The 26,251-nt window shown below is 35.0% G+C and overlaps 1 long non-coding RNA gene across 1 annotated transcript in view; it reads left to right on the top strand.

Moving 5' to 3' along the window:
• Nucleotides 1-26,251, top strand: part of LOC117034073 (uncharacterized) — a 50,290-nt gene that overhangs the window by 2,988 nt on the left and 21,051 nt on the right. Inside the window, exon 2 of the long non-coding RNA XR_004425006.1 lies at nt 587-776. This is a non-coding gene — a long non-coding RNA (uncharacterized LOC117034073). The remainder of the gene's footprint in view (nt 1-586; nt 777-26,251) is intronic.

The following is a 26,251-nucleotide window of genomic DNA, read 5'->3' as shown; positions in this document are numbered from 1 at the left end:
TGAGAGCTTGAAGCATACTGCCTAAATCTTCTTTGGTCTAATGAAATAGTGCCATCTATTGGATGACCTTGAAAAAGTGCTTAAATTTCACAAATATTCCACATGAAAATAAATCAGTGGCGAGCCATCATTTTGGCATAATTTATAACACATCAGTTTTTGTCTATGTGAATATATATGTATACATATCTATATATATACACATATAGATATATCTGAGGCCTATGCTAAAGAAAGAATATGAATGCTATTTGTTAACATTATTCTTTTATAAATGTAGAAGCAGAAGTCTCAAAAATAAACTCAGCGAATGGTGCCTGATTAAGACATCTAATTGCTGAATTCAAATGTTTTATAAACTTGAGATTACAACAGGCATCTTGTATTTCTTCATACATACCTGTGTTTACTTGTGCTTTAAATAAAAGGATCTGAAAATTGAATGCACGAGCTTGTATTTTGACAAGAAGGATCTGTTTAAATCTTCCTCAAAGTTGCATTGCATAAAATTTAAACCAAAAACAAAAGGAAAAAAAATACATGTGCTTGGTTTTTTAAAAGGCAATGTTCTTGTTTTATCTTTCAGCCCAAGAACTTGCCAGTCAAGATGAAAAACTTCTTCTAATGGAATCCAGCTTGAAAGCTAGTCAAGAGCAGCTAACTGAGCAAATAGCAGAAACATTTCGCCAAGGAGAGAACAGTAGAAAACCCCAGGCAGAGCTGAAGACAGTGACAGAAAGGATTATTGCTTCTGAAGAAGAAAAAAATGATTACAAGTGAGTTGTTTTTGAGTATTTCAGAAAGTTTTACTTTAGCACTGAAATCAAGTCAGTCCTTTTGACTTTAGTTGCTAAATATTTAACTCTCCATGTCTTGCAAAAGGTTATGTGTAAATGTGCTAGCTTGTTCAAGAAATTGGGGGTTCCAAAATAGATAAACTTTAGATTTGCAACATTTCTTCACTGAAATGGCACATGTTGAAAATTGTAATGGTCCTATTCCAGATTCTAAATAATGATGTGGCAATCAACTTTCTTGTTAACTATCAAGAAAGGTTCAAGGTAGGATGCGAGAGAAAGAATACACTGTATTTCTGTGGCACCTATCTGCCAGTGCCCTTCTCATCTTTCTCCTTTTGGAGTCCAAAGGTTACATATGGCTCTTGTTCCCTTGCCTTTTTGTTCAAGTAGCAGCTCTAAGCAAGGCGCTATTAAATTGAGAGACATTTAGAGTAGAATTTTTGGTCAGACCACTGAGTCATGTAAGGAACTATGAAGAAAATGAATAAAGAACTATGCTGTTTTGAAACATTCATGAAAATTATTCTTAGTGAAACATCTTCTAGTATTTCATTTTTGTTTTTATCATCTAAATCTTTATGTAATTATTAGACCTAATACAATGTTTTCAGGTTTCATCATTTACTTTTCAAATAAATGTACAATAGTTTCATTTTTGAGGGTTCTGATAATTAAGTATTCTATCCTCTTTGACTTTTGCTTGATTTTCTTAGCCTGTTTTTTTAAAAAATAATCATGAAAGTAGCGTAGCCCAGATGTTTGTCTGTCTGTCTGTCTGTTTCTCTCTCTGTGTATTTGTCAAGAATTACACTTCACTTACTGAACGTTGGTTAAATTGAGTAATCACAGTTAGATAAAGCACACACACACATTTAAATGTTTTTATCCCATCACTCATATGTTTGAACACAGTCCCGAGGCCAAAAGTAAAATGTGCATTTGATATTAACTGATCTTTGGAGGCCAAATTCTAAACTTACATTACTAACTGCATATTTTGATATATCTATCAATAGGATTTCAAAATACTATATACGGTGAACCTTAAAATTCTTCCTTGATTCATAGTTTGTAATTCTAACTAATAATGTTACAATGCAAAAGAAAAATTTTTGAAGTTTGTTCATAAGGAATTTTTTTTTCGGTGTTTTAATCTAATGATTTAATGTTATAAGGCACTAAAAATAATTGTACAATCTAGGATGACATTTTACGTGCTTCTAAATAAAATTAAACACTCAGATAAACACTGTTTGCATTAACGTACCTTTAGTCAGCTGCCAGAATTCAAACAAAAAAGCCACATTTAAAAAGTATTAAAAGGTAGAAATTGGTACCAAGGATTAAAACCATATTGGGCAAAGTTTCTTTGGGAATGGCTATAGTAATGTACTATTGTTATAAATATTATGGTCTTTTAAAAAGCTAAATTATAGTAGGAGAATAATATGCTTAAGGTATATTTAGAGAACAAGAAACAAATTAAAATGGTGTGAACACTAATGTAAAGCAAATGACAATGTTCGATGTTAACTAAATATTAAAATAATGCAGTTGAACATCACTATAAATGCACGTTATTCATTATACCCACAAAAATATCATTTTTGCTCAGAAAACTGGCATGTAATGACCTGCTTCCAATCTTGAATTTTATAATAAACCAGTGATTCATCCAGCTAAGTTACAATGAAAGATCAAACTTAAGTTCTACGTAGTTGATCTACATTTATCCATTTTATTTTCCAATGAAGCTTGATCATGATATTAAGTATTCTTTCTTAACGTGAATTGCTAGCAAGGTATACAAGTCTCATGCAAGAGAGGAGTTAATAATTGCCTCAGTGTTTTGTTTTGTTTTTAAATCTATTTACAATGATTTTTAACAATTAAACATCTTAAAAGTCATAAAATTATAAATATTATGACATGTTATGATAAAATGTTGCTGTAGAATTTTAAAGGTACTGATACATGATCATAATCAAAGCAGGGATGGTTTCTTAGGAAGAGCAATTTCACCTTTTAAAATACAGCCTTGACAGAGATTGTCACTGGATATGCTGACATGCTAGTTGTGTGTCTTAACGTGAAAAAAATACTAGTCTTTAAATGTAAAATCAAATCAAAGACTTTTAACCCTAGCAAACAAAAAAAAGTTGGTTTATTTATTTTTATTTTTTTTTCCCACTCCAGCGACAGGTGGCATGAATTGATCAAAATTACCAATTGATTCGGCACTGGCCAGTGCCACACACCATGGCGTGCACCAGTCAGAAGAAAGAAAAGGCATGTCAGGTGTCGTAAGGCACGGAAGCATTGTATAATAGTTAGTTCCTTTCACCAGTCATTCCTTTACTTGGAAAAGTCTAGATTTTGATGAAAGGATGCAAAGGGAAATGTATGGAACATAAAGTGAAGGGCAAAGGCTTCAGTAGTTTGTAGAGCTCACAATCACAGCACAGATTTTGCTGCAGAGAATAGAGGATCTCACTAGAACAAAGCATTCTGGGACTTTGTTTTCAAAAGAAGAGAAAATTATTTCTGAAATCATAATTCTTTTATTTTACAAAAATAGAAAAAATGGGAAACCTGAAACACAATTTTGGAAATGTGTGGGACTAAATCATAAAATTAGTAAGAAGAATATGTATTTTAAGGGATCTGCTACAATTTTCAATATGCATCAGGGTCTTATATTTATCTTTCTAACAGTGATAATATACCTACATAGCTTTCTGATAAGTAATTATCTCAAAATGACTTCCTTTATTAATTTCCTTTGGAACAGTCATTCAGAACCAGCCAGGTTCCCATACCACCAAAATCTAGGACTAGGTTAAGTCATTTCTTAACTAAATATGAAACAGTTAAAAAAGAAGCATGCAAAAATTTTGGCAATCAAAAGGAAGAGTGTTTTTAACATTAAAATGTGACCTGCAAGTTATTGGTTCCATAAAGCTGAATTTTTAAAGAACACATAGGACTTAGATTTTATTTTTCTCCTTCTCTCTTTGAACTAAATGTAGAGAACACACACCATATACTCAGTATAAGCCTGTTACACTTGAAAGATTTGTTCTGAATGTCCAGTGGGAACCTGGAAATCGTAATAATTTGTAGTATCGATTGAGTGAAGCTATGCAGCTGGGGCCTCCGGTGAATAGACAGGAATAGACATTTTATTGATTAACTTTTACAGTCATATTTTCAAGACTCCGCTGCAACATAATTTTCACTTCTCAGCTTTGTGTTGCTGCATCATGAAACTTGAATTCTTCTCTCTTAACATTTACCCACTTGAGGAAAAAAGTAGGGACCTGTCTGGCCAGGGTTGTGATCTACAGAGAGGCAAAACTTTTCTGGAAAATGATTTCTCTCGAGTGCTATTCTACCACGAACAGTAGAAAGGAACTAACTGCTTATAACAGTTTTTGGAAATATCATTATGGCAACTATTTGGTAATTACATTTCTCCATATTTTCCTCATTCTTTAGGAACCTTAATTTTCCTTCCTTCACTTCATGCCGGTAACTATCAAAACGAATTATCTTGTGATGCATTGTTTTTATTCATTTATACTTTACATCATTTAATGTGAGCAGAAGAAAAAATATTGTAATAATACTCTATAATTTAGTCTAGAATGAAAGTTATTAAATACTAAATCATTTTGGTCAATAATTTCAAAGTATGAAAATGTAAATATATTCCTATTGGGTATATGTGATATTTCCCTAGTCCTGTGAGAGTTTTTAAAAATTAAGTAAAAAAACAAAATGTTGTATTCGCACAGGTGAGTATATTGCAAATATTGTGTATGTAATCATATGTTTATTTACTTCAAGTTCTTTACTTCTTGCATTTTTTGGTCACTGAAGCAAATTGCAGGTTTTATAGTCTAGTTTACATATGTGGAAAATATTTCACTGTAATTTTATTTAAGAGCTGGTGACAGAGATATTTAGACTTAGATTAGATTTGAAAATGGGATTTAAAGAGAAAGATGACATCAATTCCTTTTTAAAAAATCACATCTGTTATTTTTTTTTTATATAATTTTGAAAAATCTAACGTGAGAATAAACTGATTCAAAGATAAAATTTCGGAGCTTCCTGTGACTACACCAGCTCAGAAGATATGAAATATGATTAAATTACCCCCCGAATTTAGCATTAAGTTTTAATAGTTCTATAAATCATAGTCTATGAAGATTATGCCTCATACAGTTAATTTTAGCAGTTTCCTTTTATTCAAGATCACTGATAATTAAACTGAAAATTTGGTTCTAAAATTTACAGACTTGATTTAAAAATATTCAAAGCATTTTACACTTTTAATTTACGTCTCTTTTAATTCCCCCCAAAAAACTGCGTAAAACACTCCATCTTAATAATGAGAGTGTGAAACTGATCATTTTTCTCTCATTACACTGAATATTAAACTTTTTAATGATTTTCAACAGGTTTATAATTTGTTTCTTACTGATTTTCAAAGATACACATATTAAGAATTTGTTTTTATTTTTCTTCCATGGAGCATTAATTTATTCTGCAAAATGTCTTACAAGCACTTTATGTGCAAAATACACGTATAGACAGTGCTTATTGAAGTTCCCCAGTTATCAAAACCAATACAGCACATCACTGTGCTCCAAGATTTTTCAGTTACTTGCTTATATGAAACTATGTTTTTCTTCTGATGGAATAGGCCTTTTATTTATAATTCAAAAGTGTTTGAATAAAATATCTAGGAATTCTTCCCTTCACAATACAAGAATGAATAAAATAATGTAGAAAGAATACAGGGCATTTTTATAATGTGTGTGTCTCTTAGAAGACTCTTACCTGTGTAATCAAGTATGTGTTTAAATTTATTTACCAAAATAAGGAATGCAATTAAGACAGATCAAGTAATAAACATAAAACACAAAAAGTCTGAATTGAGATTGATTTCAACATAATCCTGTAGCGGAATCCCCACTTATTGATCAATTTTAAAGCCCATGCATAGCACTTAGAAAGATAAAGTAAGCAAGGTCAGATAATCAAAGCATTTAAATAGTAAAAACAGCAACTGCCACTGTAGACGGCTAAAATAAATCCATAATACAAATTGCTTTAGCAAAAAGTGGATGAGCAGCTGATGTTCCTATTGAACTTGGATATTGTTCAGTGACCACACTGGGCAAAGGATTGGGAGAAATGCCTTAAAGATCAATACTGAGTGAGATGTAACAGGCTTCATTTTCAACATGAACGCATTACAGGTGTGAGAGGACAGACATCTTCAGGAGATGGCGTCAAGTGGAGATTGTTTCACATAGTAGTTAAAACAAATCAGGCATCTACCTATGCCTGACATTGCCATACAATAGCCATATGCATGCTTTCCTAACTGTTTCAACCAAATATTTAAATGGAGTTTAAAAGAACTCTCGGATCTGAACTTACAGAAAGTTGACTTTATACTAAAATTGTAGTCGCACTACTTCCCAAAGTCAATTAATACGTCTATAAATACAGAGGGTGCCAAACAAATGGATACACATTTTAAGAAATGAAAAAAAACTATTAAAATTGTATTACTAAAATTCAATATGTACCGATAACAAAAGATGAATACAAGTCACGTTTGACTTCTGCAATTACAAGAGGTGCTCAGAATGGTTCCTATCATTGTCCAGACACTTCTGATGATAGCGAACTACTGCTTGAGCAACGGTGACCAAAGTGTCTACTTGCATACATTTTTTTTGGCACCCCCAGTATAGTCTACATAGACTCATGTCACCAATACATATTTGGGATATCGAATAATTATGGGATGGTAGTCTCCGGTCCTGGAGAGAGGTATAAATATTAATTGCAGAACAGGGGATGGAAGAATGATTTTGGGAATTTTATGGAAGTGGAGTACTTCTGGGCTGAGTCCCTTTTGGAAATTCGTCGCAGTTTGGGGAGTCCTATTTTTAACGAGTGTTTGAATTCTACTGGTTAATTATATTCTTGCCTTTAGTGAACTCCAACAGGAGTTTTCAGTATATCGATTTATGATCAGCAGAATCAGGTTTAACATAATTAACCACCATTCGTACAAAATTTGCGTTTTAACTTCTACTGAAGGAGACATCTTCATAGCTAGAACGAAGTAGTGTGGAATAGTGAATAGAATTTCGCGTAAGTACATGCAGTCTTATTGTATCTTGGAAAAAGGTCTTCTTTGGGTAAAATGGACAATGTCATTGAATTACTCCCTATCTTTTCTCAGGCTCCCATAGGTGTCATCCTTACTTCATTATCTGTTTCCATCACTTCTAAATTCATCAGCGTGCTCTTTACGTGAAGAGTATTGTATTCCGATAGGCACACCCATAAGATTTCCCATACATACTTTTCCACTAGGTATGTCTGATGAACTATAACCATAGCCTCCTAATAATTTGAATGTAGTGTTTAGAGCTTTACAATATTACTGATTGAAAGATCTTCCTTTTTCAAAATGACCTTCCATTTACAAAAACCTTTCAATATTGAACCTCTCAATTACATGACAAAAAGCACTGAATTACTTCAATCGATTTTCTTCCAGAACAGAACAGAGAAGAAAGAACTAAAACGAAGATTGGTTATATTTAAGACAGAATTTCCATATGAAAATGAAACCTAAAAATCAGGCTCGGGGCTTAAAAGTTGCATAACTTGGACTTAATTTTTTTCCCATTCCTTTCTTACCATAATGAATAGTTATTTACAACTCTTGTAGTCTCCTTGTTTGCTGTATGAATTGCTGATAGCAGCGGTTTTAATGGTAAAATTGTGAAACAATATTCATAGTTGTCAGAAAAAGGTCGTTCTATTTGCATTCATTAGGAAGCTGGAGGACCATGCAGTGTGCATTTCCTTTGGGATGTTGTAGCTATTGATTTATATACAGCTGTAGGAAAAATTAATTAGGATTATATTTCACTTATTACTGCAGGCTGTGTAATAAGAAAGAAAACCATTTTTTTGTTAGAAAGTTGAACAGAAAAACCTAAATGGAATCATTGTTTCTTAACTCACAACTACTTGATCACATAATTTTTCTTTTATAATCTGGTTAAAGGCTTAGTGCATTCATGGAAATTTAATTAGCACTTTGAAAAAGGAGTGTTTTAGTGCATATCCTATAATAATCGTGATAATTCAAATTAAGCAAAAGAGACATTTTCCCCTTGTTAATTGAAACTTCCCTCTCAGCTAAGTCAATGTGGCTGTTTGAAGGTTTGGGGAAGCTTTTGTCCAAAGAGTTAAATTAAAAAAAACCAAACAGGGACCCAGATCAGGTGAATTCTCAAGGTGAAGAAACAAACTCTGAAACGAGAGTTTTAGGAGTGAAACAACAAGAGAGGGAAGTTCACCTGATTTTGACATTTTCAGTCTAAGAAACTTCATAATTAGGTTCTGCTGTGAGTTTTAAGACTGCAAATAAATTGGAATGTGTTACACTGATAGTATTCTCAGTCAGTCTGATAATATGAGATTTCGCATTGTTTCAAAATACATATTTGGCATCTATGAATGCCATGCGTAGGTACTCTAAGTGGAAAACTATCCAATTCAGTTCTCCACATTGTTTATACGTGACACATGTTTGAGATTAATCAAATTGTAGTCACTTCTAATTAATAGCAGAGAATAATTTTGAAATGGGGCAGAACCAGATGACAAAGGATGGTTTGTGTGTGTTCATGACATGCTTTATGAATGGAAACACATGCCTATTGTGACATTTCTAACTTGAAAATTTTATTAACTCCCCTGTTGTCTCAGATATGTAGCATTTTAAGAGAATCCCACTGCCTGGACTATTGTGGACACTTAGGTGTAGGATCAGCATTTAGGGGAAAACAAAATCAAAGAGAAGGGTTTTGATGTGCCTATGAAATCTAAAACTAAACTCTAAAAATCCATTTGTACAATGGGAAGTGCTTAGGTTTTATGAAAAGTTTATAAGAGGCCAACAGCAAAACAGCATACAAATACAGGCTTCTACTCTACATTTTACAGATTAAATATTGTCTAAAAAATTAATGACTAGGATTAAAAATACATTACTTCCCTCTCCAAAACTTTTAACATAGCTTTGCTTAACTATGACCACAGGATCTATTCCTTAGCATACCTAGTAGAATATAAATTGGGTAATGTTTTGTCCTTTGCTTTTCTGCTTCAAATGCTTGGGCTCCCATCAAGAGAAAGCAGTTTTTCTTTGAATAATGTAGACCAATCCAAGTGATAAGAAATATTTTCCACCTTGGCACATTTTGTATTCTGCTGCATATATTACATGAGGTAATTATACTGAGATTCATTGCAAGTCCTTGGCTTCTGTAGTGAATGTAGCTTTTCTCAGTTTGTTTTCAGGATAATACTGTGTTAGATTAATAATGAGGTAACTAAGTAAGAATTTTGCAAATTCATGGAGGTCTACAGCTAACATTTTGAATTACTCCTTCAACTAAAACAAAATGACCAGAATGGTATTTCTTAGGAAAATTTACTGATCAAGCCACATATTGAAAAGCTAGTGTTTTAAGTCACTCTTTCTCTGGGTTGGGAGGGGCATAAAAAAATAGCTAATATGTGGTTCTTGACCATGAAATGCTCATAATCAAATAGGGGAAAATTCATGTAACAGATGTTCACACAACTAAGGAATGTGTGTGATTTATTCTCTAAAATTAACGGAAAACCTTTGCAGTGTAGAAACAATTCCTCCAGAAGTGGTAATTAAAGAGTCAATAATTGGTCATTATATTTTCAAAATGTGTAATATTTGACAGGACATTTTACATGGGCAGAAGGAGCATGAAGCAAAAACACAATGAGATAGTATATTTCTTGGCCTGCATAATGATGAGTAATTTATTTTGTAGAGAATATTTGAGTGTCTGGAAAGGCAGGTTAAGACCGCATCGTGGGGGCCTCTCAGTTTCAGGTACCCCCTCTAGTAAGAGAGCTGTACTTTTGCCTTAACAAACATCTTTGCTCCTCTACCTCTCAAAAACAACCACCACCACCACAACAATAACAAAAAACATTGTGGGTGGTCTCTATGCTAGTTTTAGGAAAGTAATTTGCTTAGAAGTAGTGAGGAGATTTTTATAAAGAGTGGTGAACAGTCGAGTGCATACGACTACAATAATATTAGAGAAGCAATAGTGTGAATCTCTCACTCTTTTCTCTTAACATTTCACCTGGCTTATTCCTAATGATCCTTAAATACTAATAGTTTAGGCCAGCTCCTCCCTGGGGCTGCCTCTTCACTCATTCCACACTGAAGTATGTTACATACTTTGTGTCTCCCAGGCACCGACTCCATACTCTGTCACAATGCGCGTCTTACCCTATTCTACCTATTGGTATAAGTGTAAAGGCCCATTTCCCCCACGGATAACTTTGCTCATTACTATCTTCCTGGACCGTTGTACGCACTGCCATCTTTTAATTCACCGGTTACATTAGTCATGGATGAAGGGGATGAACTTTGCTCTGTGCCTGGTCCAGTGTCCCATCCATCAACCAGGGAAACATGCTGAGTTGCCTGCCTGACCCCTAGCAGATACTGAGAGTATCAGAGGAAAACTTAATTTTCATCAAAGTGCACTGCCGATCTTTAACCCCTAACTACACGTATATACGCCTTCAAGACTAAGAGAAACGAGCTTGGAAATGAAAGCTTTATTGAAGTAGAATGGGGATGGGAGGTGGCTAGATGCAAACAATTAAACAATGTGTGTGTATTGAATAAGAGGTCCTCAGCTCTGCTTTCCATGTGTGGTGCTGCTATGGTCTGAATGTGTGTGCCCCCCACACCCTCCATTCATATACTGAACTACTAACCCCAAAGTGGTGGTATTCGTTAAGTGTGGCCTTTGGAAAGTAATCAGGCTTGGAGTGTTAAGCCTTCATGAATGGAATTGGCACCCTTCCCCAAGGGGCCCGAGGAAGCACCCTTGCCCCTTCCATCATGTGTGCCCATAGCGATAAGATGGTCGTGAATGAACCAGGAAGCAGGCTCTCACCACACACAGAATCTGCTCATGCCTTCATCTTTCAGTTCCCAGCTTCCAGAACTGCGAGGAATACATATCTGTCATCGATAAGCTGTCCAGTTTATGGTCTTTTGTTGTAGCAGCCCTAACACACTCAGACAGGTGGGGAAATAGGAAAGAAAAGAGAGACAGAGTGGGAGATGCACAGGTGTGAGGAGGGACCGTGTCCTTATCCAACAGAGACTTGAATTTGAAGATGGACAGGGGTAAGAAGCAAGTGGACGTGGAGAACACGGGAATGAAAGTAGGCAAGTGATAGAGCAAGGAATCAGAAAATATAACAGACGTTTGTGAAACGTAAAGGCAGACTCTTAGAAGGGTCTCCTCTACATCTGAGAAAAGATATGGGTGGCTGATAGGCAGAGGTGTAAGGAAAACTTGAGGGCATTTCAGGAAAATGAGAAGGGCTTTGAAAATAAAATCATCTGACAAAAGCGAGCATAGCAGGGCTTTATAGGACTGTGAGCAGGACCCTCAAAAACCAGCAAATCATTGAACATTAAGTGAAATATGAGAAGCCAGCATACACTAACGTATGCTTCAGGCAAATTAGACTCACAAGAAATTGAGATTGTGTGCAAGGATTACTGGGTTCATGTGAATTTGAAAATACTAAATTAATTCATTGAATTCATCCAATTCTTTACTCTTGGTCTCATGGCTTCACTTACAGAGATAAATCCAAAGTGTTAGAGGCTCTGGGCTACCTCATGTAGGTGGCAAGGGTACGTTTTCCCATCTTTTTCTGCTCCTGGTAAATTTAATCTAATTTTCAAATTAAAATTATTCTATTTTTCAACATCGTTGTACCTGAATCTCTCAACATCCTGGAGTCCTAAACCATCATCCTCACACTTTGTTAATACGACACTTAACCAGAGACAGATTCACACTGGTGGTCACTGCTTTGTATCTGTATTATTCCCAATATGAATTAAGGTAACGATAAGCCACAGCTGGTCTAACATTGTTAACCACAGAACTCAGACGGATTCACTCAGAAACCAATTCATATTTTAAATAAAATTTTAAAAGAATAAAACAATGGTAAATAGAGACCTTAGAAAGGCTTTGGACTTCTTTATCACCATCGACAGCTAATGTTTCTATCACATGGTGCCTGATCTTCCTAACTCCTGAAGCCATGTTTTTAGTTGCTAATATACATACAGTTGATAGGGAGAAATTTGTTTTTGTTTGTTTTGTATTTGCTTTTTGCCCCTCACTCTAAAGCCCAATGTCTTTTTGTGACCCTAGACACGTTCCCAATTTCATCCAATAACTCTCTTCATTGAACTTTCTGTGATTACCTCCCAAGCTGGGTGGGAGGCCTCAGAGCCTGTACCTCTTAAAATGTTTCCTACGTAAGTGAAGGTCAAACGCCTACATACCTGAAGACCTTCATCCAGAACATCACGTATGAGTGACTTCTACAAAATGAAGGTTGGAAGCTACAAGAATGAGTGAGCAAAGTGACCAGTGTTCACTGCCATGTGAACTTGAAAAGGTGAGATGTAATTAGGAGACCATCTCAGGGTTGCCAATAGCCAATCCAAGTGTGGACACAAGAAATATATTGACGATTCTTGGACAATCAAGTGACCACATTTTTTTAGGTGAGACTAAAGCGAATTCAAACCTGAACTAAGGTAAAATTACTCAAAATTCTCTAAGGAGAATTCAAAAACAGCATGCTAATTAAAGAGAATATTCGTCATACATTGAGGACTCAGTGTGCGCTGGGCTCGGTATGAATGGCTTCACATGCATTGTTTAATTTACTCTCCACATCACCTGATTAACACAAATAGTATTGCTATCACTTTCCTAGAACAAAACTAGGGACTGCAGAAATTATAGAATTTGCTGCCATATCCATACCTGAGATTTAACTTCCTGTGTAATTAGACCCTGACATTTATATTTTCAACCATTAAATAAACTGCATTGATTCAAAACTACAAATATACAGTGAGGAAAACCTCAGTTGATGGGTGGAGAAGATGTACAGTGTCTTTTTAAATAGGAGTTCCTGGAGTCACAAAATTCATTCTGGCCACTGTAGATTATACCAATAGCGGATACTATTACTACAATGATAACTTATCAATGTGGTGAGAAAAAACAACAACAATGAAAATATATAAAAATGAGCTTTAAACACAAATAGAAAATTTTAGCATGTCGATCATATTAAGAAAAACCTTAAAAACATATCAATCAGTCCCAGCCAATAGATCAGACTACGATGCAATTGACAATGTTTTGAATGATAATGATGGAGTAGTCCCACTTGCCTGGGATATTTGCAAGCAATAACTATTATTACATGCACAAATACATACTACATGCACCCACATGAGTGTAATTTTAGTTGGGGAATGTAGAATTGTAGAAACTTGTGGAATAAGAATTTTACCCTGATACTGGAAATGGTTCCATATATACTGGGGATGCCAAAAAATGTATACACAATTTAAGAGATGTTATCTATGCTCAAGCAGTAGTTCGCTGTAATCAGAAGTGTCTGGATGCTGATGGTAACCACTTTGAGCACGTCTTGTACTTGCAGAAGTCACACGTGACTTGTATTCATCTTTTGTTATCAGTACATACTGAGTATTACAATTAATAATTTTTTCCTTTCTTAAAATGTGTATGCATTTTTTGGCACCCTCTGTATTAACTTGACATTTACAAAACTATAATACTTTTGACTCTATGATACTTTGAAAAAAATTCTGAATATTCAGACTTCTGTGGTTTCTCTAATTTTCTTAAGGAGTGAAATAACATACACAAATAGGTTTTCAAAATATCATATATACATATACATATATACATGTATGTATATATATGTATATATATATGTGTGTGTATATATGTGTGTGTGTGTGTGTGTATATATATATATGTGTGTGTGTGTGTGCGTGTGTGTGTGTGTGTATATATATGCATTTGTATGCTAAATCCAAAAAGGATTTGGGAAAACTTTAAATGAAAACACATTTTCTTTCAATAGAAATAACTGATGGCAAATCCAAAGAATAAGGCAAAAGTAGGAAGACTACACAATAATTCTGGGAGGAACCTGGCTATTGAAATCACTGCCTCTGTGCACCTGACACCAGGAAATCAATACTTGGGCAGAAATGCAGTGTTGATTGAATCAAGGGTGCTGGAATTTTCCCAGAGAAGGGACCCAGGGAAACCCTGGAATGCTGAGATGGGAAAAACTGTAAGATCAGGGAGACCCATCCCATTCCACAGCTGGCCAAGCTGCCACTTGTGACATTGCAATGGGGACACAGCCACTTTTGGGAAAGCATAGTTATTTCACTGGCAAAAAGGTGAATAGATTAAGTGTGTCAAATCAGCAACCTTCATTATTGTGGAGGAAACAAGTAGGCAGAGCTTTAGTTTCTTGACGCTCCCCATAAAACCGCACCTCCTCTGTGAGGTTACAAGGCTGGGTGAGCGCACATGTCCAAAAAGCTTTTCAGGAACACTTCTCTTCTCAAGTTAAGCACTGGAATGAGTAATATTGCTGTGCCTAGATGTGTTTTCCTCCTAATAAATTAGTCAGGATTTCTGGCTTAATAGCTTACTAGGAATAGCTTTTTGTTTGAGAAACAACAACAACACACATTGTGAAAACTGCTATGTGGGTAGGGATGCATTGGTGGGTGTTCATGACATCTCTGCTGCTCTCTGTCCCTCCTGCTGAGACAGACACCACGTTAGCCCTCGGTGGCAAAGAGAGGACACTTTGGATGACAGTACTTTTTATGGCAGAGCTTTCACTTTTTTCCCTGATGGACCTAAAAGCTTAACTCTACTTTTAAATTCAACTGTATACCTCCAGACAAACAAACGTGCTACAGACTTATGCCCAGAGTAAAGGGAAACTTACACAAGCACTTACAGAATAAATGGGCACAAAAGGAAGAAGAGGAGGTGAAAACAATGAAATAAAGATACATTTATATGGCATATGCATTTATATGGCATATTAGCCCCATATAAACAGTGACATTTTAATTTGTGTTACCCTAATACAAAATTAGTACATATCAATTCTTCCAGTTCACAGGAGGTCCCCGCCACTTTTTTTCTTTTTAATTATGAAGAAATCAAAATAGGTAAATTCTGTGATCTCCTCCTCCAGGTAATGATGTATCTGGGGACAGAACACTGGTTTTCTGATGAACCTCAATAATCTTCTAATTAGGAGTTGTTTTAAATTAAATCTGAGTTTTATAAAAATATATTGACCAGAGAACTCTATATTTCACTGCATATGATTTAATGTGAATGTGAGAGTTGAGATGCAGTAGATAACTGGCAAGAAGGCAACGTGCGAAACAATTCTTACCCTTAGGTGAATATTTCAAATATGTTATTCCGTGCTTGAGGTTAAAGTGAATTTTTGCTCATGCAAGAAATAAATTCTGCTTAGGTAAAATGCAGCGTATTATTTTCCTTCTTATAATTAATAAGTGGCCTTGAGGAATCAAAATCGCTGAGTAGTATGATAAAGTACTTGTTAATGGAGAGACATTTATCCAAAGAAATATTTATTTTTTCCGAAGTGTAAACCTTTCCAGACCTGCCCCATCAGCCCATGTGAAATATCAGACCATGAGCTGGACTGGGCTCAGGAGAAATGTGGCTTTGCTCAAGAGAGGCTTTTAGGTGTCTAGGCTCAAATGTTCTTGGTTGCACTTGACTGCAGCGGATAAAGGAACCCATTCACCTGGTCATATAGGAAGTAGACGAAAGATGAGCGCATCCATTCTTTTCAATAGTGATACAGAAAGTATCCTTAACAGATTTTTACTGGATGTCATTGTAAGCAATATGTATGGTTAACTCTACATCAAATTCAGGTTGGCTTATAAACAAAGATTTAAAATGATTATTTTGAACCCATTACTTGTTTTTCCTTAAAAAACAATAGCGTCCTCAAATAGTAGTGCAGCATCTGATAATAGCTTATGGAGTCAGACGGACATGAGTCTGAATTCTTATAAGCTATCACCACCTTGAACAAATTACTTCACTTCTAAGATTCAGTATTTTCATCTGTAACATGAAGATAATCGCATCTTCCTTGTAGGGATGAGAAAGCAGAAGATTTTGTAGAGGGCATGCACTGTTCCTGACACAGTTGTGGTTCTTATTAATTAGTAAACATTGCGAAACTAGAAATAGAGGTTCTTTTGTGTCAGATGAAAGATGTTACCAGTTTTCTAATAAAACTCCATCATTAACTATGCACGGGGACATGACAGATACAAGATTAAACAGATTATTTTATGAATACTGCCCTTATTTATGTCTTGATAAGTGGATATAAAGAAGCGTCTGGCAACCCCCGATTGAAGGGTTTTTTTATTTTATTTATCCATCTATCTATTTATTTATTCATTTATTTTGGTGAGTTTCAACATGGGTTATTGCCTGGCACCAGCTCTCAAGAAAACAAACACTTTTCCTCCCAAATCCAGCAGCATCATATTTGCAATATTATTAACCTCTTTTGAGAAAAAAAAAAAAAAAAAAAAAAACCTGGTTCTCTAGGAATTATCTAGAAGTATTCCCTTTAAACTTGCAGTCTCTTCAAATTTAGTATTTTGCAAACTAGGTTAGATATAGTTTTAACATAACCCTTGCAAGAAGAAAGAGATTGATTAATTTGCTGCTGACAAGAGTTCACATTCTTTTTGTTTTTCTCAGAGGATGCATCTGCTTCCTATTCTGAACATGGTTCTACTTACAATCTAATTGCACTACCCTTCACTGCTCTATTATTTTCTGAGTCTGAGCCTACATTTTAGGCCAATCATTGGAGAGTACAGGAAGAGAAGACTTGGAAATTGAAGGCTACACATATACATACTCATCTCGTGTCATACACACGCACGCGCGTGCGCACACACACACACACACACACACACCTCAGTATAGCTGCTTCATATTGTGTAAGTATGCAATTCTATTCTTTAGGCTTGTCCTCACAATTTCCTGAGATAGGTCAGAATTATTGTCTCCATATGAGGTGTGATATTTGTCATCTAATGATGAATGGTTGAATGATTTAAGGACTTATTTTGGCTTCAAACTTACCTTGCTCCTTTCACTGATACTCAGGTCATATAGTTAGAATATTTTATCCAGATGTATAAATGGAGACTTGAAAGAAATCACAAATTTCTTCAGGCTCTATTAAGTTTAACTACTGAAGTATCACTGAGTAGTGATTAAATTAGCATCCATGAAATACTATAATAAATAAGATACAATTTAAAGCAAATATTACATATATGAAAACTAAATTCAAATTAAGATCACCTCTTCTGCATGTTAATTTAATCAATTTAAGTTTTCTTACATGGTCATCGTATTCTCTAGAAACCCATCTTGGTGGTACTCATTCCACATCTAGTAACATATACTGGGGGTGCCAAAAAAATTGTGTACACATGACTTATATTCATCTTTTGTTATCGGTATATATTAAGTATTACAATTTTTATAGTTTTTTTTTCATTTATTAAAATGTGTATACATTTTTTTGGCACCTCTGTATATTTCCTCATAACTTGGAGTTAGAAGATTTTGTGAACCTTGGGTAGAAGTTGTATATTTGAGCTTGGTGCATATAGCTCAGGTCTTGAATTTCTGTTTCTTCTCTCTAGACATGAAATCTTTAATTACCAAATTACCCAATGACTGCTGCTTAGCATAGGAAAACCTTAACTGCAAAGGCTAGTACAAGAAATGAATCCCACCTCAGAACAGAATCATCAGCCTACGAATTACAGAGGGTGAAATCACTCAGACTCATCTTGACAAGTGTTCACTTCTGAATATTGACTTACTCTGTTATATTTCTAGAATCATTGGCCATATGTGAAATATTCAACACTGAACATTTATGAAAACAGGTCCTAAAATAATGTTATTGGAAACTTTCATACATCATATATACGATCCAAATGCCATCATTTTACAACTGAACAAACAGGTTCAGAGAGATGATTTAACTCTGCTGAAGTCATACAGCTAGTAAACAGCAGGTTAGAATTTTAAATCCAGGACTTCTAAATTCAAGGCCAGCATATATTCAATTATGCTATATTTGACTCTGATGATACTATATAAAGTTTAACAGAATTTGAAAAATATTGTGTTGTCTTCATTAGTCTTGGTCCCCACCCCCTCCCCAAAGTTAAAACCAATGATCCATTTATTGAGTAAGACCCCCAAGGGCAGGACCATGGCTTCTGTCTCTCTGTAGAGTCTCAGAATCTAGTATGTACAGTGTTCTCCATGAGTAGGCATGCAGTAAGAGCTGACTCAGATGGACAGAGATCATTTTATAAACCGATTCTGAAATGGAGACGCCTGAGTAGGAAGTCTGTAGGGATGCTCTGGGAAGATACAGGAAGGCAGTGCCGGGAAGGGGAGAGGGAAGCTGTCCAGCTACCTTCAACCTGGACGCCACCAAGCCATCAACTGATCACATCTGTGATCAGTTGAGAAGGCAACTGGGGACTCCGCAGTTATCCCAAACTGAGGAAAAGAAGTCAAGCCTTTATATTCCTGTATCATCCAGGCATTGGCTCCAAAAAGAAGCGTAACATTGGGTAATTCCCAGTAAGGAGACTCGGCCTGGATCTGTCAGCCACTGATAATATTTCCAGCAGCTCGGGGACGGAGGCTGGTCCCTGCACAGATTTGGTGTAGCAACACAGCGTTCCCTACAACCATCTGCCATTGTAAATATAACATCGAATTTAGAGAAGATTCCACCACTCTCTGTGCAAATCAATTACACGCATTTGAAACTTTTCCCTCCATCTTAAAACTATATCCCTCAATATTATTCAGCTTCAGCCTCAGGTATACAGTGCAGTTATCAGGCACCCACACCACCCATGACGTGGTCTCCCTAATAAGACAAGTGCCCATCTGATACCCTACACAATCTTTACAACATTATTGATTATATTCCCCAAACTGTCTTTCATGTCCCCATGGCAACGTTGTGGTTAACAATTGGTGTTTGATAATACTCTCACCTTCTGCCTTATCCCCACTCCCTTCCCATCTAGCAACCCTCAGTGTTTCCTCAATATCTCTGAAACTATTTCTGTTTATTTTGCTCTCTTATTCTGTTCTGGAGGGGTGTAAATGTCTAACTATTATATTGTTGTACACCTGAAACTAAACAACAACAACAACAACAACAAAACTGACTACATCCCTCATCGACTTGGATTTCTATAATCAAACAATCTATCTTGAAACCTATTCTATTAAATAACCTCAACAATCAGTAACAAAACAACTCAGAAAATCCAGAATCAAGGAACAAAACAGATGCTGAATGGAAAAAATGGACAGCACAATAACTAAACTTTTAAAGCAGTGGATAATTTCATAAAGTGCTCTCATTAGTAATAGTTCATTTGGTACTTAAACTGACTCATACTGGAATTTCCTTTTTGGTACTGAAGACATTGAGGCACAAAGAGATGATACGATTTAACTAAGGTCAATGATGGAACCTTAAATTAAACCATGTCTTTTGACACCAGGTAACCATCAGCAGCAATATTAACTTGGTAGGTGAGGCAAAGGCAACAGAAGTTTCGATGGAGCCAAACTTGTAGTTCATACATATGCTGTTTCAACATATCAAAAGCAAATATACTTTTAATTAATGCACATTCATCTTAAAGTGAAAATCATAAAATCCCAGACTATCAAAATAAAAAATAAATTCTATCTATCTAATATCCACTAAAAATACTCAATTTCCACATTAAATTTGATGTTTATTTTTTTAAAAAACTCGAAAATGTTCTGTCTCAAATTCCCAAGGCAGTTATGTCCAATTAATAGTAAGTCGATTTTGATCATAAGATTCAAAGAGTCAAAAATACTCTGAGTGTCTACCATGTACCAATGCCCATTGCAGGCACTGGAAAAAGAAGGATGAAATAGGAGTTCTGTTTCCCTCATGGCATTTATGTTCAAACAAGGAAAAACAGAAATAGGGACACAAGCAGATGTGATCAACTGAGAAGGCAAGAAGTGCTTTGGAGAAAAACAAATATTGAAAGGTAACAAAATAGAATAGGTTGGGAAAGTACTTTATTTCTGAGAAATAAATAGTTCATTTGACTCAAATAAAAATGAGGCGTTAGCATTCGAATTCTAGGTGAAGAGCATTCTAGAAAGAGGAAACAGGTAGATTCTTCAGATGAGGATGAGGTGGGTGGTGAGGGAAGTCTTACTGGAACATTCTGAATAAGTGTGGAGGGCGAGAGCTGGGGTCAAGGAAGTGGACAAAGGCCAGATCAGGAAGAGTCTTGTGGTTCCTGCGTCTGTTTTTTACTCTAATTCCAATCAGAAGCCATTGGACTTCAGCAGGCTAATAATTTAACCTGATAACCCCTTTTAAAATATTACTTGAGCTGTTTCTTGGAGAATGTGCTAAATAGTAATGTAACAAACATGAATCTCCTTTGATGCACAGTTTATGTGAAAGGGAAAAGCTTGCCGAGGATGTTTTTGATTAACATCTGTTTTCTGATACACTGATCAACTTCACACAAAACAAAATCAAAATAAGCATGTAAACACTTCAATTGATCAGTTCTACCATAACTCAGATTAGGCAAACTTCAGAGCTATGAATTTGAGATTGTTATCACTCTCGTTATTAAATGGAAACACATCCTGTGAAAGTCCTCCTGGAGAAACCGTCCCATTGCCATAGGTTATGTACATGGAGCTCCATGGGAAGTTTTGTGGTGTATTTATGATCAACACATAAAGAAGAAAGAAGAGTTTGTTAAAAACAATGTTGCTTATTGAATGGGAAAACATGTTAATGACTTTTAAATTCCACAGCAAATATCACCGACCCTCTACAATACACCAGGCCTTTTGCTGAGATTTAGAATATTAGGGTTAATAGATATTTGCTATTATTTTTCTCTTACAACATTCATCTATGAATGATACATAACCAGATATTTCTATATGAATGTATTTGTGCTTTTAAAATATCCATCTTGTGCACTAACAGTGAGTTTTGTGAATGAAAAATGAAGATCTGTTTGTCCACCCAGTACTGCATTCCTGGAAGATATTACAGTATGCTTTCAATTGCTACTTGGTGAATAAATTAATGAATAACTGAATACAATGAAATGTGGCTTAATAGAGTAATAATGAGTATTTTTCTTTTATCAGTTAATCTCAAAAATCAGGTATTATTTATTGCATAATTTTCGTATGCCAAACTTGGATTGTGTATATGAAAGTAATTTCATACTCAGAAAAATTGGTTTAACTATCCTGTGTTAAATTTTATAACTTAGTATTTGCCTCCTAACAAATCCTTCTTTTAGGAAATTTACAGTGCAATTGGGCCAGTGCATTGATTTTTTAAAGCTGTACTTCCCAAAACATAGCTCTATGAGATGTATTTCTGAACTCAACACTTTCCCACTATGTACACATCTTTCATTTCTCATTCATTTTCATTAGTTTTTATTCAATATTTTTTTCTTGAAACCAATTTAAGTCATAATATTTTTCCTAACTTAAAAATAAAACACTATTCGCTAAAACTTTTGATCATACTATGATAAATGAACATAACTACAATTTTAATTAAAAACAAATAACTTTGACAGTATAATTATTTCATGTAAATTTGCATTCTTCATCATACTTTTTGAAATTTTGAAATTTTAGGTACCTTTGCATGCTTTTGGGAATATTAAAGAGAGCACAGACTTTCTTATCACTGTCTTTTAGAGTCATTGATCATTTTGAAACATTTTATCCCTGAGACATTTTTTTTTTGCTCCAAGTCTATTAAGGGGATATTTTTCCTATGTTTATCGCATATACGAGGTCTGACAATTAAGTTCACAAACTCATCCTAGAAAAAGTGCTACGTACCTCATCACCGAACATCACTACAGTCACCTTGAAAGTACTCCCTTTGAGAAGTTATGCACTGATGCCAGTGCCTAGTCCACCCTTCAAAGCAATTTGGAACTCTTTTTCTGGAATGACCATCAGAGCTGTTGTTGTATTACCCTGAAATGTCCTGAATGTCATCAAAATGTCTTCCTTTCAATATTGCCTTTATCTTCAGGTAAAGAAAGAAGTCATTGGGAGCCAGATCAGGTGAGTAGTGATTTGTTTACTGTCTAAAAACTCCCTCACAGACAGTGCCATGGGAGCTGGTACATTGTTGTGATGCAAGAGCCATGAATTGTTGGCGAAAAGTTCAGGTTGTCTAACTTTTTCACACAGCATTTTCAGCACTTGCAAATAGTAAACTTGGTTAACTGTTTGTTAGTTGGTACAAATTCATAATGAATAATAACTCTGATATCACAAAAGATTAGCAACATCATTGCAACAAGTTCACGAACTTACTTGTCACATCTCGTAATCATTCTCCGTTGTTATTGTTTATCCACCAGAAAATTTGATTTAATGTTATGGAACCAAACCCAAATTTCATTTGAAAATTATAATGTGTGTGTGTATGTGTGTGTCTGTGTATGCCAAAACACATAACCATATAAACGTCCATCCTGAAAGATCAAGATGAAATGAATTTCATCTTTTGCAAACTTCCAGTAGAGAAACCAGTATTTCCTCACTCTTCCTCTTCTACTTTGGACAGCCACAACAATGAAAGGTAAATAGACCTCATTTATTAATCATTAAACTCTAACTCACATCTCAAACTTTATCCACATACCTTTTATCATTTCCCATAACACTTACTAAAAAATACTATTAGTCTTTAAAATATCCATTAAAGAATTGTCAGCTTCTAGAGTAAGTGTGACTTAACTCTCTGTATTGATACACTCTCCATAATGTATCAAAATGGATTTCTAGCAACATAATTGGGCAATTGTTTAACACCAAGCACTGACCTCCATTTTATGTTTACTGTAATGATAATATACTTATTCACTTTCTACTCTGAACTTTCTTTGCTAAAGCATGGCATTCCAAAGTGGTATGAAATTGTTTTAGTCAAGAACCTCCTGCCCACATTAGGGGTATAGCATATGAATTAGGGGTATAGGGTATGAATTGTTGCATAATTGAGTCTCGTGTGACTTTCCTAGTTTGTCCACTCATACAATAATTGAGTTATATTACAGAAAAGGAAAATGATTTTCATCTTGACCAGTGTACCCTATCTTTGGTCTATCCATTTTTCCTTTCAGAATTATACAAAGAACGTATCATAAGCCTTTAGTATGATCTAGGAAACTGAACCTGTAGTGTGCACTTACACTGAAGTTGAGTCAAAGGGAAACATTTCTTTTTTCATGGCCAGAAGTCTAAATAATCTTTTTCCAATGCCAAACCTGAATACTGAACTGAGCACTCCAATGAGGGAAAAAAAAAAAAGAGTAACAAAAACTGCTGGTATCACAGGAAATGGAGGTGAGAGAGAGAGAGAGAGAGAGAGAGAGAGAGAGAGAGAGAGAGAGAGAGAGAGAGAGAGAGGAGAAGGAGGAGAAGGAGGAGAAGGAGAAGGAGAAGAAGGAGAACATAGGGTTTGTTCTTAGGCCTTATCCTGACTAGACTGGTGGAAGAAAAAGACCGTGGTCCATATTTCCTTGCACTGAGTTTTCACTCACTTTGAAAACTTGTCTCCTACAAAATGGAGATTATGGATTTCTCCAAAATCCATAATGCCTTTTATCCTGGGAATTTGATTCTGATCAATTTCTGGATTTGTGCGGGGGTTCGTGGCAGATGGAAGGAAAAGAGGGGAATGTGAGAAATCTTGCACTTACTCTGGGGTAAAAAGTATTGATTTATAAATTTAAAGCTAAAAGATCTCAGTAGTTTTTTTTTTGTTTGTTTGTTTTATTAAATGGCAGATGATGTACTTAGATAATATTGTATTAATTGATGTAAGGGGCTGTGATGCTGAATGAGATTTACTTTATCTAGTTTTAAACAGCAATTTACCTGGTACATTAGAAATATAATTCCACTCATAAGTATAATAAAACAATTCATAAGTATATCTATTAATACGGGAAGACATACCTATGAATTTAGAGAGATTTTTACTACTGAATTAGTTATGAAAATGTTAAAGGCCATCTAATTAACTTTGAAACTTGTTTTCTAAAATGTTAAGAATAATTTAAGATGACATTGAAAAGTTTGACTATCTCTGTCTTGGTAAAAGTAAATGAATGTTGATTTGCTTTAGAAAAAAGTGAAAGAGGATTCATTTTTGAGATGAAAAGGTGGATTTGCTTTTTTTCTATTGTGGTAAAAATCACATATGATGAAATCTATTCTCTTACCAGCTTTTTAAGTGTGTCATAGTGTTATTAAATGCATGCACATTGTTGAACAGCAGATCTTAAATCTATGATAATGGCTCTTCCTTCCTAAATTCTTTTCTTGAAAGTTCATGTAGGAAACCTTAGGTTTCCTTCACATTCTTCACATTTGTTCATTAACTCGCCACCTTCAAGTGGTTAAGACAAGATACCAGACACCCCACACAAGAATCCTGAGGCTGTCATTTACTGCTGTATAACTTTCGAATAAGTTGTTTTCTGAGCATTTAAAGTACTCCAATGTTAAGTGAAGATAATACTTGTGTTGACTTCATAGGGTTTTGATGAGGATCAAAGAAGAGAATGTGTACAAAGTTATTGACATAGCGCCAAGAATTTAATAAATGGGAGAGATTATAATCATTATTGTTCTTCATAATACATTCTAGTCTCATGTACTGATGACTGCTGAATCCAAGTTCCAGACCAGCACTATCCGATAAACTTTTCTACGATGATGAAAATGGTATACAATTCTGCTGTCCAACATGGCAGCTATTAACCACATGTGACTAGTGAAATGTTTGAAAGGTAGCTATTGTGACACAAAAGCTGGATTTTTAATTTTACTTAATTTTAATTTTAATTAAGATAAAATTTAAATAACCATATGAGACCAGGGACTAGTCTATTGAACAGCACAGCTCTAGACCTTGATTGTTTCACTTCTTAAAAGAACTAAGTTCACAATGTTAAAACATGTCTAACAACCACTTCCACCTCCTATGGGTATAGAACACGCTACTTTTCTGAATCCCCTGGTTCAGTTAATGGAATCACCATTCACCAAGGCAACAACATTGAAATGCTATGTGATGTATTAGGATTCATTCCAAAATGAAAAGAGCATGACCTTTGAATCAAACACACCTGCCTCCGAATAGGGCATCTCCATTTCCTTGCCATTTGACCTTAGGCAAATTAAATAACCTGCCAGAGTCCCCCCTTTTTTTTCATTTGTAAAATAGAAATAAATATGTGTATCACACAAGGCTATTATCAGGATTAAATTGCATAGCATATGTAAAACACCTGGCGTAGAGCTGGACATATAAAACGTATAGATTTCATACATATACATTACCTCTCTCCTTGCCTCCCATTTCAAATGGATTAACAGATCCTATTCATCTCCTGTTGAAAAATTTTGAGTCTTTCTTCTCTTTTTATTCTCATTGAATATGTTCTTATCAATCTCCTTCTCATAAAATGTTTCCGCTAGAATACCTCTTACTCAATACCTGTTCCCCAGTTCTCTTTTATTAATCTCACTCATCTAATCCACCCTCTAAATTTCTACAAAATAGGTTTTTAAAACATAGGGCTGATTCTGTCACTCACTATTTATTGCTTTATGGTTTTACTACACAAGTATATAATTCTGTATTGCATGGTTCTTTTATAAAGTCAGTGGTATCACAAGTTTACCGAAGTACAAATATCCTTCTGCAGCTTTCATTCTTGCATCTTTGGGCTCCACAATGATGTATTCAGGTACACATAGTCTCATTTATTTATTTTTATATTTATAGCACATTTACAAACTACCTGACTGTAAGATCTTTTCTTAAAATGGCAAAGAGATATAAGGCAGTATCTCATAGATACTTTCAGACAGAAAAATAAAAATCAAGCCTCTGAAGGGTATGCCTCACACAACTTTTCTGCTAAACAGAAAGGATCTAAGAACCTCCTGAAGTTCCACGGTTACAGGTAGTAGATATGAGATTCCTGGGTTAGAAAAGAATAGTTTATTACACCGAAACGCCAGAGTATCCATATTTTTGTATGAGTTCTTGATTCCCACAGTGCATTGAAAAGAGGGCCAGATGACATTTGAACGTGCAGAGGCTAGTGTTATAGGAGAGGGACCCTAAACTTAAGGGATTGTATGTTTTCTAATGGTTGATAAATCAGATGG

This window comes from Rhinolophus ferrumequinum, chromosome 14 (assembly GCF_004115265.2).
Source record: "Rhinolophus ferrumequinum isolate MPI-CBG mRhiFer1 chromosome 14, mRhiFer1_v1.p, whole genome shotgun sequence".
In the NCBI taxonomy this organism is placed as follows: Eukaryota; Metazoa; Chordata; class Mammalia; order Chiroptera; family Rhinolophidae; genus Rhinolophus; species Rhinolophus ferrumequinum.
This window is presented reverse-complemented; position numbering and strand designations above follow the sequence as displayed.